The sequence below is a fragment of the Pygoscelis adeliae genome, unplaced genomic scaffold, assembly GCF_000699105.1.
Source record: "Pygoscelis adeliae isolate BGI_AS28 unplaced genomic scaffold, ASM69910v1 Scaffold113, whole genome shotgun sequence".
Classification (NCBI taxonomy): Eukaryota; Metazoa; Chordata; class Aves; order Sphenisciformes; family Spheniscidae; genus Pygoscelis; species Pygoscelis adeliae.
Window position 1 is genome coordinate 4011057 of NW_008825108.1, and position 15527 is coordinate 4026583.

Sequence of the window (15527 nt, forward strand, 5' to 3'; positions counted from 1 at the left end):
TGATATTTGTGGTAGACAGGAGGTTTTTGAGCAGATACTGTTGTAGCAGAACAATTTGCATGTGATATTTTGTGAATGAATACGAAGTCTAAATTCAGTTCTTCACCAGCTAAAAGAGTCAATCAAGACTAAAAGCCACCACTGTTAAGAATGCTGTCTCCCAGCCTGTGTTTAGAAATATTCCAGCAAAAGGCTCAGGATTCACCTCATGCAATGTGACTTCTCTGCCAGTTTAACCACCTAGTATTTCATTAATGACTTTTCCTTCTCCAGTCTCTTTGTCTTCTCTTCCTATTTGTTAAGATTAGTTCCATTTCTCCACTCTTATTTACCTTTATCACAGCTTTATTCCTTTAGGAAGAAGGGGTCACCATGAGGTTCTTAACAAATACAATGATCTGGCATTTTGTTTAATATTAACATAGTTACTTCTGTGAACTCTTCTCCATGGGATTTCTATGGTGCCAAGGATGTCCTGTCTGCCAAATGCTCTACTTGTAACACAGCCCAAGATGCATCACAAATAATCCAAAATCATCCGTTGATTAAGAGTTAATCAACGATGAAAAGCTTTGACATCACAAAGTTAAAGTTGCCTAAATAGTATTTGGTACCCTTCCAGAACGTCACAATAAATCAAAACTCAAACTTTCAGAAAATCAAGAAATCAAGAATTAAATGCGAAGCCCTAAATCTGATAACTCATCCAGACTCCTGCTTCAACGTAAGAGGAGCATATGGAATACTAGAAAAATACAGAGGCCCCAATTCTTTATATAGTTACATCGATAAATTATACTAGCTCCCTTCAAACAGCAGCATCATGCTGTCATAAAACCAGCATCGTGTTGGTTGGTTTGATAAATATCCTTCGTTTCAAGTAAATTTGCAATTCAACTTTTCTTTATATCATCTTCGCTAGGTAAATACCATTAAGTTTTGCACTTTGTGGAGCACGAACTTGATTTTACCTGTTGAATTGCAAACTGGCCCAGCTGAGCCCCAGCTTGCAATGACCAGCAAACTGGACTTGAAGCTTCACTCGAAGCATAGACTGCCTTAGGAGATCCTGCCAAGCTCACATTATCTCTCTGTGTAATTACAGCTTTTTAGTTCGGTGGGGTGTGATTAGCTCAAGCTGTAACTCATTTAGTGCACTATAATTACAGTGCACTCAGCTTCACAGTTGGTTTTGACCTAGAAAGGGTGTGTTCCTGGGGTTATTTTTAACAATCTGTTGGCAGTGCTTATAGGTATTACCAAGCCTCACAACAAAAACATCTGAAATTCGACAGGCACTTGACAGTCTTGTTAGTGGCTGCCAGTGTCAAATGTGTCTGGATATTCCTGAGTATTCTGCATGTTGGTCTCATTTGTGTGTCTTTATCTGTCATTTCTAGACTGTCTCTTCTTTTAGCAACAGACGCCCAGTGAAACGAATCTCAGATAAGTGGTCTGATGGACCAAAGTGACCTGGAAGGGTTCTGCTTTGACAAAAAAAAAAAAAAAAGAAAAAAAGAAAAAAAGAAAAAATTAGTTTATTTATTAACTATGAGGTTGTTAATTTGTTAATTTCTGGTTAGAACTATCAACAACATGCAGTAAGTGCTGGGGTTATAAAAGGCAGTAAAAAATACAAGCTGTGCACAGGAGAAAGCCTCATTTTATGGTGGGGAATTATACCTTAGTGCAATTAGGGCAGCAGATGCTTAATGACTGGCCTAAAAAAACCCCACAGCTTCCACTAAAAATCTTTTATGACAATTTACCATTATAGATGTGTATAAAAGAAATAGCAACAGTAAAGCCACGCTCAAAGTATTGTCCTCCATTTTTTGCATGTATTTTTAAAAACAGTTTATTTGAATTAATGTTACTAGGTATTATTGCATCAATTTTACCACCCCTGTCTAGAAAAGCTGCCAATTCATTTACATTATGGTGGTGGCTTGGTGATGCAAAACCTTGCCTGCGGGTCACGCAGAATAATCTCTCTTTTTTTCTGCGTTAAAAAGGGTCTTCCTGAAAATCTCTCTCCTCTGTGTTGCTTTCACCAGATTTTGTGGACATATGAATGCTGATAAACTACTTCTGCAGGACCAGAATTGCTTTTCACCTACTAGGAAGGAAGAATTGGTTACATGAACTATAGAGGAAAAACAAAACCAAAATGGTTATTTCTTTGATCAGTAAGGAAGGAGTATTCTCCATTCAAAACAGTCTGGAGGATTGGCCGATGTTTTTAAATCGCACATAATTAAGCACAGTGGCCTGCAATATTGTGAAAGCTTGGTATAATGTTCTCTTGGTTTTTTATACCTTCAGGTGGCAGAAATGGCTGCAGAAAAGCAGCGCTGGTACGGATGTAACTGCGACGTCTGTAGCATAATGTATAATAGGTACACTATACTATTGTTGCAGAAAACAAACTTTTCCACTTTGATGACATCAAAAATATCCTTGCTCTGCAAGACGTGATGCTGATAATTGGCTTTATTAAAGGTCACCCTGGCATGACGGGATGTTCCTGTCGGGGAGGAGTGGCGGAAGAGCTCAGAAGCATGCCGGCTTGCGAGGAGAAGTGGCTGCCACGGACGTAACAGGCAGATTTCTCTCAGCAGTGACTTAACTTCACTCTTTCGTGTGCAAGGCTGAGCTCTCCCAATTGCTCTGAAGTTCTCCTGTCGCTTACGCCTTGCTGATCTGGTCTTTTAGTCCAAAGGCCTTCAAGGCACCCCCAGCCAAAGCGTGAAGAAATGTCCTCTCCCCTAGATGATGAAGGCATCCCAGCACATCAGCAGAGCACTGCTTGCGGCAGGCAATACCTGTGTGACCTGTGGATTACAAAGCCAAGCCACGGGAATCTGAAAGAGGTGAAACCCAAGGACCTTCAAGAACCCCTTTTCTTTAGGCTCTGCACGCCGTGCGTGCTGCACAGCCTCTGTGGCTAACGAACTGAAATGATGCTGGTTAAAAGCGACAGGAAACTAATGTAATCCTTCTAAAGTGACATTATTATAGATGGCGACTGTGGGAAAGGGATTCATTTACCATCCATGATAAATACAGTGGCCACTCTTTAGGCATAATGATGCTATTCTTACATGTCCCAAAGGGTTGCATAATTCTAACAAAAGCTTCTGCTGCTGTAGCCCGGAGTGGTTGGGATTTGAGAAAGTTTTCCCAAGGTCTCTTGTGGTTTAATGTGCATATTGTTAAAAGCCCAAGTCTGTCACTGTTTGCCATGCTAAGAAATGTTGTGGGCAGTCAGGACAAAGGAAAATTAGGTAATGGAATCCTTATAATTTGACAGATTTGACTCAAAGTAAAAGTATATTAGCCCCTTCTTTTTGTCCTCTCTGCATACTGGATGCCTTTCATTTTTTGCCTGTCACTTTTCTAAGCCATTATTTCGCAAATTCAGTTTCTACAACCAGGACAGAAAACTCTGATTATAGCAGCGGTTACTTCTTCATCAAACACTGCCCAGCTGATTTTATGACCAGGAGTCCTGCTAAAATAAGTAACTAACTAAACAGGGAGGGAGTGTTTCCTTCCAAGCAGCAGGTAAAGCATATATCATAAGCTAGTTATTAAAACAAAAATGTGCATTAATACAGACAGATTCACCCATTAGGTGACATTTCAATGACAGTGGCATTTCAATTACTTCATTAAAACTTAATTTTATTTATTGATTTATTTATTTTGTAGTGGTATTTCAACTGTTCCAGCTACCAAGTTAAAAAAAAAAATCAATATCTTTTGTATTAGAATTCCAAAGATGGACTCTTCAAAGAAAACTTATTTAAATATGAGTTGTATCTTTGTACAAGGTGGTGCACTAAAGTCAGCAGAAGTTTTGCTAGAGTGAGGTCAGCTTCTCAGATGTTTAGTACATTTCTAGAGAAGTGGTTTCTGCAATTCAGCTGCTGAGGTAGCGGAGTAGGACACATGCAACTTGACTCAAATCTCTGTTTTGGACAGAGTTGCCCTTCTTCTCTAGCAGTGTTCACATACAGGACACCTAGCAGGACACTGGCAGCAAAGAAGATAAGAAAAAAATGATACTTCAATCTGCTTGTTAAAGCTGGACCAGCATGCAGCAAAGATGAAGATTCCCAGAGCACGAAAACCAGAGAACAAGAGGCAACATGAACCTGCAGCCCAGTGATAAGAGGACTTGGCTTGATTAGGAGCAAGGATGGGAACCCATTTCCCACCCTGCATTTCTCTCCTCATTAGGCTATGTCCAAGCTCTTCCTTGTCTCCAAATTGTTGAATTTCCCTCTATGCTGTGCCCCTCTAAAAGGTGGAGTGAGGAAGGAGGGTACCCAAAAGTCAGACTAGGTGCCTAAGAGAAAAGGGAGTCCATCCTGGCATTAGAAGAGAGCTGGCATTCACGAACAGCCCCTGCAGTCTTCTTTCTTGGTGGCTATGTTTCCCTCAGTCAGTCTTACCAGCACACAGGCTCATCTTCATCCCATTTCTGGATTTCTGGCTCCCCACGCAGAGAGCAGAGGTTCCTAACCTCAGGGTATAGATCTGAGGAGCTGGCTCCAGCAATAGAGTTTTGTGGATCCAAATCAGTAAGGGGAAGTACATCAAAGATGACATACTGCTTAGTTACTGGAGTATCAGGAGCAATTTTCATGCCCTTTGGCCATCTGCCACATGTAACACTGCATCAAGGCCCTCTTAACATATTACAATCACTGGAAGCAACTCAGACCATCCCAGTCTGTTCTATTTCCCATATTTCTTTTTCTTTGTGTGAATAAGAGTTTTCCCCTTATGAGGGAGGCAAGTGCCTAGCTCATCTGCTCTCATGCTCGTTCCTTTTTCTTTGTCACTTTTCTGAAATACATTCCAGTTCTTCACTCCACTTGAACTGACTGGAGTAATGAGCAGTCTTATTCAACATCTTGGCTGTTCTCTGCCTGTGTTTTGCTTCTTAATGAGCTGAAAGGGTCAAATTATTAGCATGAACTTGCTCCAGTAGCTGGTCTGACTATGGGTACTTTCAAGCACTGCTACTTTACTGGTGCCAATTACAGACATTCTTCTGATTTGCTCTGTCTTGCCAGACTCAGCATCCCACTGCCTGATGGCTTCTTACACAGTTTCTGTGAATATTTCCCTCTCTAGCAGTTCTGACCCAACTGTGCCCACCTCTTTAGGAGGATTCAGACATCTTCATTACATCACCCTGATCATTCTCTGGCTTCCTTCAGTGTGTAATGTAGTCAGCCTAAAAAACAGGAGAGAGTGCGAGCCAAGGGACTTGCTTCCCTTGCTCTGCTTTAGGGAAGTGCAGGTTCCTATGGCACAGTTCAGACACGGGCTTGCTGACTGCTGGGCTCAAAAAATTAACTCTACATCACAATGAGAGAATGGGAGGTGATAACCCCCCCCCTAAAATTAAGAATCACAAATGTAAGGCAACAAAAAGAATGAAAAGTATGGGTCCTTTTGTTAGACTACAATTTGAAATGTCTCCTAATTTGACTTTCCATCTTTAAATCCTTGGTCTGTCTATGGAAACACCAAAAATTCAAAAAGGTTTAAAAGTTACCGAGAGACATATTTGTAGACCACAATTGAGTCTTTCATTGATTTTCTCTACTTATATTACATTCTCTTGTGCATCTCAGTTTTAGTCCTGTATCTATAAGTGAATGAACATACATGATACTCCTCTTTGCCTGTGTCAGCAGGGTAGCAGCTATCCATCAGTGTCACGTTTGTTTATTGATCTGGTTATCACCCACCCAAACTTGTGCCCTACGGAGGTGTCCTTTTGAGAGACGTGGCCTTTCTTTACTGACTACGCCTTGGCAGACATCTGCTGCTAATTTAGAAATAATTGTTCTTTTCAGGCATGTATGCCTCTTGCTTACTTTTCCAAGGTATTACCTTTTTCCTACTCCTTGGAAAGCTATGCAGGTATATAAGTGAATTTGTGTAGGTAGGTTTGAAAAGAGACCAAAGGCACCCTCTCTATTTAAAGAGTAGCATAACAACATTATCCAGTGGATTCTGAAGATTTAAACTCATTTCTGTGGTGCTAGGTCCACGGTGGATTCTATAATTGCTCCAAAACATTTAGCGCTAAGTGAAAATATCGGACATAATAAACCCCAAACAAATAAGCACTTTTTTTTTTTTAAAAAAAGGAAAGCATTTTCATATAGTTCTACAATCTGAAATGAGATTTCAATTGCAGGGTGGGGGGCTAGACAGGGCAGGACTAGGAGTATTAAACAGATACAACCTCCTCTGCTTGAGTAACTTGGTCTTTGGTTTCCAGTTGAGGAGAAAACATTAGTAGAAGATGGTGCTGCTTAAGCATAACAAACCTGGATATATAATTTGTTAAAGCGTAGAAAGGTCATTCAGGGATCTGCTGAGAACACTACATTGCTCTTTATTAAACTGGATAATGCACACAAATTCTAGTACCATCTGTACCAGACATCTAGAGATTAATATAGGATTGCAGCATTATAGTTGTCATTGTAAAACCTTTCCTCCAAAGATAAAAGAGCTTCAGTCATTAGTGAATGAGACCATACAGTGTTCCTCTGAAACAAGCTTTGTAAAGATGAAGCACAGAAGCAGCAGCGAAAAGGACTCCCCCAAGTTCCTGCTTGCATTGAAAGGTGTGGTGGAGCTGTGTGTCCATTTGTGGTTTCTCACAGAGGCCTTTTATCAGCAGCAAACAAAACACGTCAGTAGAAAAAGGTGCCGTACTCTGATATCTTTTCACAACAGGAACGCTACTACTTTTGAAACCTCACTCTTGACCTTAGGCTGTATGGAGAGCTCTGTCCATCTCTGATCTCCTCAGTGACGGGCAACGTTGGGCTCCTTGAGTCCTGAAGCACACATCTTTGGCCAAAGAGTTGGGCTTGGCACAAAGAACAAAGTCTGTGCCGACTTCTGGGCAGCAGGGGTGAGAAAGGCAATCCCACATATAAATTAACCATATAAACAGCATCATTTTGGCAAGTCAGTGGCAGAACGAGAAACAGAATCTCATTTCTCTCCCACTTTTCTTCTAGATAGGCACAATTAACGTAAATGCTCACTACAAAGAAAACATGTACTTGAGAATGCCAAGGCTATATTCAGTACTGCTCTGTCTCCAGTGAAATCAATGGACGGGCAGCAAGGATGAATTTTCTTTTGGTCTAACTCACAGTACAAGAGAGTTCCTAATCAGATAGTTACATGCTATAGAGTCCATTTTCACTTCTCTCTTTGTTTTTCCCCTTTCATTCTCCTCTTTCATTTCTGCAGTTAATTTAGTTTAGTCTTTCTGCAAGAGCTCTGCAGAGAAAGAGTAACGAAGCTACCGGTATCCTGTTAATTGAACTCCCTTCCTTTATTGTGCCTGGAGCGCTCTGAAGTGAAGGGAGAATTTTGATGACTTTATTGATGACTGAACATTACCAGTTCCTCTACATTGCCAACACTATAAAAGAAATCATAGGCATAACTATGCTACAACAACAATTAGCGTAGGAAGATGGAGGGCAAATTCTTCTAGAAAGAACAGTTGTATAAGAGAAGATATGTATGTGGCACGGTCTTATAGATGTGTAGGAAGTTACTGTTTCTGGTTTTAAAGCTGGTCTGTAAAGCTTCATGACAGCTCTTTTCATCTTCATGTTTATTTTGTTTATCCATCATCAGTCTCATATTTTAAATTACTTTCCTATTCTCTTCCCTCTGCCCCCTCGGTATCCAGATGTTCGAGCAACATCTTTGCAGCTCTAGTTTCTTGCTACTCCCTCTTCTGTTTCTTGTATCCTCTAGTTCCTAATTTCCATTACTAGCTAATTATTGTGAGTTTTGTTTCCATTCTATTTGGAAAGTGATCTTTGGTCTTTCATAGTGTCACAATGTGGTTTCTTTTCCTTAGGAGAACCTCATTTTTCTTGTATTCCAGACTCTTTTCTCAACACACCTGAAACAGTCAAGTCCCCTATACTTACCCAGCATTACACAGGTCCCAGTGTTTGTCCTCTTCCAAGAGCTCCCTGCTCCAGTCTTCTTTCTAGGTGCCTTGCCCCCTTTCACCACTCTCCGCCACCTCCCCATCACTCCTTACTGTACTCCCATTCTTGTCCCGTTACTGCCAGGATTGGTGCAGCAGAAGGAGCACTGAAAATCCCCGAGAGACAGGCTCATTGCTCTCAGCTCTCGTGTCAAGTACCACAAAGTCTGCATCAGCCAGAAGCAGCTGCTGCAGGGCTCTTAGTCCCTACATCTCAGCTTGGACAACATATGTGCTTACTGCAGATCAAATTTCCTGGGAAAATGGGTGCCAAACTCTGACACCAAGTCTTTATGGAGTGCACGTTAACTGAGCTATCACAGCGATTTATAACCTTTTCAAAATGTTCTATTGTCAGGAGACAAGAAAATAGCAAATTTCTTACATGAGGGCATTCCCCTGCCAAATATCAGCTTCCATCTCTAAAGCAGTAAGGCAGTAGATAACTTCTTTTAATATGGACCAAAAATATATTTTCCATTATTCTTATTCTCAGAAATTTATCTTGTTGATTTTTGAAGTACTGTTGGAATTGTTTAAATTTTTGTTCTGCTTTGACAACAAAGGAATATAGCTGGCTACTAGCGACCTCTCCAGCTCTTCAGGCAGCATAAAACTGGTTGCTGTACCCCAAGCTGGTCACACCAAATGCTCTTCCTGCATTGTTGGTTCCTGGCTGACATACACTAGTTTCTCGAGGCTGTTGCCAGTCCACCTAATGTGAGCTGGTATATACTGCAGCTCTATACTGGCTCCAGCTGAGTCATGCAGACAGAGGGAACAATCTTTTTTGTAGGAAGTCCAGGAAGCTTTCCTAGACTGGATCATCTCCCTACTATCTTCACCCTCAGACTGTCTCTCACAACGTTGTAGGAAGCATTACCACATTCACCAGGAGAGGCAGAGGTAGACCAAGTATGGAGCAGCACTCACTCATGCCATGGAGTCAAGTGAGGCTGCCAGGATGGGGTACTTCTGCGTGACCAGCAAGGTGGCAGCAGCAGAGTCTCCATGCCTTCCTGGAATTGGTAGCTGCTCTTCCTAAGTACAGCTGAATGGAAGGGTCCCTTCAGTGAAGTACATGCTAATCTGGGTGTTAGTGTTAGCCAAGGGGGGCTTCTTGAGATCACTGTGAAGGGCCAGATTATTACCCAAAATCATACTGAATCAAATTGGGGTGGCAACATTCACCGCTGCACTACAGCACAAGTTTTGTAATACATCCCTACCACACCGCTTTCAGCTCTACTCTGTTAAATACTTACTTCTTCACCTTTCTGGCTTATGAAACTGGGGATGGGTATCTCCCTCTCCATTTATCCCTCTTTTCTTTCTGTCGTTAGACTTTATCAGCCTCTTGGACTCGCTCATAAAGTATCTCTTGCCTTCACAGAGATATGGTTCCTGATGCCATCCCATCTCCTCAACACAATCACATAATATCCCAACTCCTGCAGTCATTTACAGAGAAAAGTAACATTAGGAAATAACTGTTTGGCTGTTTATTGACGCACCTTAGTACCTGAGGAAAAATAAGAACGAGCACTCCAATGCTGCTTTCTATGTGTCACCAACAATTTCTCTATAAAACTGGATACGTGACTTTAGCTGTGACAGAGAAGCAGGTGTGAAAAGGAAGTATGGTGACATCCTCCGGTGTCCCACCATATGGCTGGTCTATACTGCAAGGTGTAGCACTGAGGAAAGGAGTGCCTGTATGGAAACCATGAACTACCAAAGTGCATCTATGGCTGAAAGATTAATACATTCTGAAACTGCGTCCCAAGGCAGAGGAAAGATCACTGAATCGATAGATACTATTTCTTTTGGGGGTATTATTCCCAAGTCACTCCCGCTGCTAGCTCTGAGAGCTCCTTCCTTCTTCCTGCCTCCAATCTTATTCCATCCCCCCAACACAAGAAAATATCCCCCTCAATTCTCCACTCCCCCTGCACCTTGCAGAGAGCTCGACTGTGCTCACAGCTTCAGTTCTGAGCAACAGAGAGGATAGCTGGCCATCTTGCAGATAGTTATGCCCAGAAGACACAGCAAATTCACTTTCACCCTTCCTCCTCCTCCTTATTCCCAGGTTGCACAGCAGTAAGTTGCTTTTTATTTGCTGGGTCAGCTGCTCTGACCAGCAAGTAGATCAAAATGGAATCAAGGCTCTGCCCTCTGCCCAGCTACACATGGTGAGGGGAATCATATTAATAGCTCTGAACATTCAGGTGTCAGGTCCTGGTGGCACCCTTACGGTTGTACCTGAGTTTCTCATTTCCCAGCACAAGTACATGGCTTTGACCACGGTCTAACTCTGAGCCTAACCCTAATCTGCAGGGCCCTGAATCCGGTGATTCCTGCCGCCGTCCTGCCAGCTCCCAGCAGCACCAGCACACAGCAGAAGGCTCCAAATGTTGCTCTTGCTGTCAGTGAAAGCAGCAAAATCTTCTGGGGCGTATTAGTGCTGCTGTAGGTGAGAAGGCAACAGATGGAAAATAGGTTTAGAAGCTCTGGGGACATCCGTGATGCTCCAGGGACTGCAGATGGCTGGGAACGATCACAGTAAAAGCAGCAGTAAAATTATTCAGGGCCTCTTACCTTACTAGAGCCGAAGGAGCGACTTGGCCACCTTTTAAACAATGCTCATGACAGATGGTTGAATATCTGTCTATTCAGAAGTTGCTAATACAGGGAAGTAGTATGGCAAACCCTGAATTCTGCTAATCCACAAGTTCTAAACCTGCACAAAAGATACACAGTAAGATTCACTCAGAAATTAAAGAGCATAAATAAAACCTACACACCCATAGAGATTAATTAGTACTTCCTTACCCTTATCTAATCTGGCTCATTAGAAGAACAAGAAAAATATGAGAGCTGATTTTTTAAGTGACTTTCTCTCTGTTCCACTGACCTTGATTTTGAAAAGAACACATGAATTCATGCAGAACCACACTGCATTCAATCCTCTCCTACTACCTTCATGATGAGAGGGGAAAAAGTTCTTGAATCTCCATCTATTTTAAATTCTGCTTGTATTAAGAGAACACAGACAGAAGCATTACCTTTTGTTGCAGGGTCTTACAGCTGGGCTAGAATTTGAGGAAGACACAGAAGCTGACAGAAGAGCAGGGGACAGCACTCTACTTGCTGAGTTATCCCATCAATTCTAATGGGTTGACTTGCAGAATAGGACACCATATAAGAAAGGTGCAAGAACTAGACCCTGAAAAAAAAGTATTTGACCACATATTTCTGTTGTTGAAAAACATTTTATTTATTTATCATAAAAATCAAGCAACACAGAAAGAGACAACTTTGGCACAAGTTACATGAGTACCTGATAACTAGTTGCTGTTCCCACTGGCTCAGGAAACCCTTCCAACCTGGGCTATTCTATGATTCTATGAAGTTTCTAAACCCTCAAACAACAATTTCAACAACAAAATGGAAATTACAGACAAAAGCCTCGTATCATGAAGGAGAGCTGTTCTTACTTTGCAGAGCTTCACCTCTACAAACCCAGATGTGTTCTGTGGTCCTGTGACTCCTCTTTTTGTGACTGGAGGTGAAAGAATTCCACTTAGGAAATGAGTATAATGGTTTTGGTAGTTAAGTCAGAATAAAATAAGGATTTAAACATGCAAATCCACCTAATACAGTAGGAATATGTTAGAAAAAATGAAAGTCTATCCTACTTCTACAGGTTACCCCTGCACATAGTTGTTTATGAGGAAGATAGTAGGCCTAAGTCTATTTTGCAACTTCAGATTTGTACCGATACAGTTATAGTGGCTGAACACCTTAAAATAAATAAATAAAAATGAAAAAAATCAAACCTACCTAATCTACCATTTTAACAAGAATGAGTGGCTATTTTTTAGCAAACCTGAAATGCAGCATTTGGTAGAAGATGAGATCTCAGGAGTTATTTCAAAGTTTAGCTAAAAGGACATATTTAGATAAAGAGTTCATGCTTACAGTCCATCTTCCTAGCCATCATTCTAACTCTTCTCTATTGTGTCTGAGCACCTAATAAAGACAAAGTCATCCAAAGAATACATCCTTATCTCTTGAGGGATCGTACCCAATTTGCAGGCAGAATGCTGAAAAACTGACTGATGTGTGACTTGCCAAAAGACATACAGAGAATATCCATATCAATGCCCTGGAGTTTAAACCTTGCTGCCTTACCTACCAGCTCCTTCACCAGACAGTGGTGAATAAGAACTTAAATAACATCTGTAGCGAAATTTTATTTCCTCACATTGTTTAAATAATTTACTAGAGTAAGTAACATAGCAAAGTATCATAAGGGCAGCCATATGGGGTCAGATCAAAGGTAGCCCAGTATCCTACCTCCAGCACTGGCTGAAAATAGGTGTTGAGAAGTGTTGCACCCAGAAGGGTTCAGATCAATGGAAAAGTTCAGACTCAAAAACTGAAATATGCTGCTACTCAGCACATTTTCTTATCTGATCTCCCTAAACTGCATGTCAAAGCTATGCGGAAAAACACTGTGGGCTTTCATACATATTACAGACAAGCTATGGCATTTCAGCTGTAGTTTAAACCTGTGCTACATGGACTACTGCTAGCAGTCCTGACAAGTAACTTCCAAATCTCTTCCAGCAGCTTTTGTTATCTACTGAACTCCTAACTCCACCAGATTTTTTAGGAATCTGCAAGTGAAAAAAGGCTGGAGATTGCTTCTTTAAAGATTAGGTTTCGGGTGATTCTTCTCGCTGTTGCCTGTTCGTAGATAAGAAAATCCTACCATCTGCTGGAGAGCAGAAAACATGCTCTGCTTCCTGCAGCTGTAACTATTCTTCACCTTCCTGCACCTCTTGTGCTGTTCCATATTTGTTTCAGCACCTTTTTTGTTTTAAGTAAGCCGATGGTTTAATTATCCTGTGTGCACAATGATTTGGCTAAGTCACTTTGTGTGTGTACACGTGCTGATATCTCAGATGTTCACTCTATTCTTTAACCCCCACTGCTGTTTCACAATGAGACAAACACAGCCTCATAGTAATTAGAAGCTTCATGGGGAGGGAAAAAAAAAGCTTACTTCATATTTTTATTACTTCTTGATGTACAAGGTAACTTGTTCTAGTATGTTTCTGAAAAGCTGGCTTTTCATGCTGACTAGAACAGAATATAAGCAAATTAACCCAATAGTAGCGCTCCAATCCGGTACAGCTCTTTACTTGTCACTTTTCAATTTCCCACTAGGTTACTCCTAGGAAGCAAGACCAACAATGCTACCCGTGCCTTTGTCCGGGAACAGAAACAACCTGAGTCAGCTCTTCAAATCCTGGCCAATATTGCAGGTGGACTGAGCTGCTTGAGCAAAGCACTCATCACAGCAGATACTTTTTCATACTTTAGAGGCCATCTAAGCATGAAAACAAAGAGAAGCCTCTGCACTCCATAACCTGCTGTGAGGTTTGCCCACCATTTCTTCTTAAAGCACACAGCAAATGCAGTGCCGACCCATGCACTACCTGTCCCTTGCAGCAGAATCATAGAACCATCGAATCATAGAATCATTAAGGTTGGAGAAGACCTCTAAGATCATCGAGTCCAACCGTCAACCCAACACCACCATGCCCACTAAACCATGGCCCTAAGCGCCTCATCTACCCGTCTTTTAAATACTGCCAGGGATGGGGACTCAACCACTTCCCTGGGCAGCCTCTTCCAATGTTTAACCACTCTTTCAGTAAAGAAATTTTTCCTCACATCCAATCTAAACCTCCCCTGGCGCAACTTGAGGCCATTTCCTCTCGTCCTATCGCCAGTTATTTGGGAGAAGAGACCGACACCCACCTCACTACAGCCTCCTTTCAGGTAGTTGTAGAGAGCGATGAGGTCTCCCCTCAGCCTCCTTTTCTCCAGGCTAAACAACCCCAGCTCCCTCAGCCGCTCCTCATAAGACTTGTTCTCCAGACCCCTCACCAGCCTCGTTGCCCTTCTCTGGACACACTCCAACACCTCGACGTCCTTCTTGTAGTGAGGGGCCCAAAACTGAACACAGTATTCGAGCCTGTGCGGCCTCACCAGTGCCGAGTACAGGGGCACGATCACTTCCCTACTCCTGCTGGCCACACTATTTCTGATACAGGCCAGGATGCCATTGGCCTTCTTGGCTGCCTGGGCACACTGCCGGCTCATGTTCAGTCGGCTGTCGACCAGCACCCCCAGGTCCTTTTCTGACAGGCAGCTTTCCAGCCACTGGAATGGAATGCTGTGGAAGACTAATGTGGTCTGACTGCTTTGGGGGAACAAGACATCTCTACCCAGAATCCAGCTCTTTGGGACCCTTTTCACAGCCAACTTTCTTCAAGACCCCACCCCAGTATAGAGCATATGCCCATTACATATTTAAAGCATGGTAACAGTTTCTCTTTGTCTGTCCTGCCAGCCTGGTATCTGTTTCAACATAGTTCAAGTTATCTGAAGAAAGAACGCATTACGGAAACTGCCCCCGCCCCCCGTCTATGTTAATGCATTAAATTCCACACCTTTATTAAAGAAAACAGAAGGCCAGTGTATTTGCCGTCCCTAGCACAAGGTGTTTACATCCTACTTCAAACACAGAACACCGGTTCCTACGTGCAAGCACACATACACGCCTACAAGCTTGTTCATGCATCCTGGCTCCAACTGCCAGGGGTTTGATGGATGCCTTGGTAGGAACCAGAGCAATAGTTATGGCCCTCTTAGACTTCTCCGGTAGCACCATCCTGACTCCTACAGCAAGCCCAAGAGCAAAGACACCAGGAATGCACTCTCGGATGGGCCAGCTGGGGTCACTTGGAGCTTGGCTGTGTCACAGACATTTATTGCAACTGTATCTACCCTTTTACCCATGCAAATCCTGCTGGATTTTCTCTTCCAGCCTTTGTGCTACGATATAGCATAACAAAAACCAGCAGGAAGCCAGGCAGACAGAGAAGTTTTCTCCCCCATTCCCCCTCAGTTTCACTAAGGCGCCCAAAATGTAACCCCAGAATCCAACATATATCTATTTACACTCCCAGTTTTCAAACACTATTTATAATGACATATTATCTAAGAGTCCAACTCTTCTATGACTCTGTAAGTCACGGGTTTAAAAAAAAAAATAATTATTCATTCTACCATGTGTAAAGCAAGGAAACCAAAAGCAAAGTGACCCGTATTTTGCAGACTGTTATTCTGCTCTGGGTATATGCATGATACTGCATATATATATATATGCAGTAACAACTTCAAAAGAAACAGAATGATTTATGGCCTAATATGTAGCTGTCTGCATTATGAAACAGTAAAACAAGAAGGAGAAAATAAAAATCCAGGAAGGTAGTGAAAGTATCTTTGATCTCATATATTATTTATCTCTTCAAGTACATAAAACAAAACAGTAGGTTTTGCTCTGCATTCCGTGTATCTCATACCTAGAATAATAATACAAAATCAT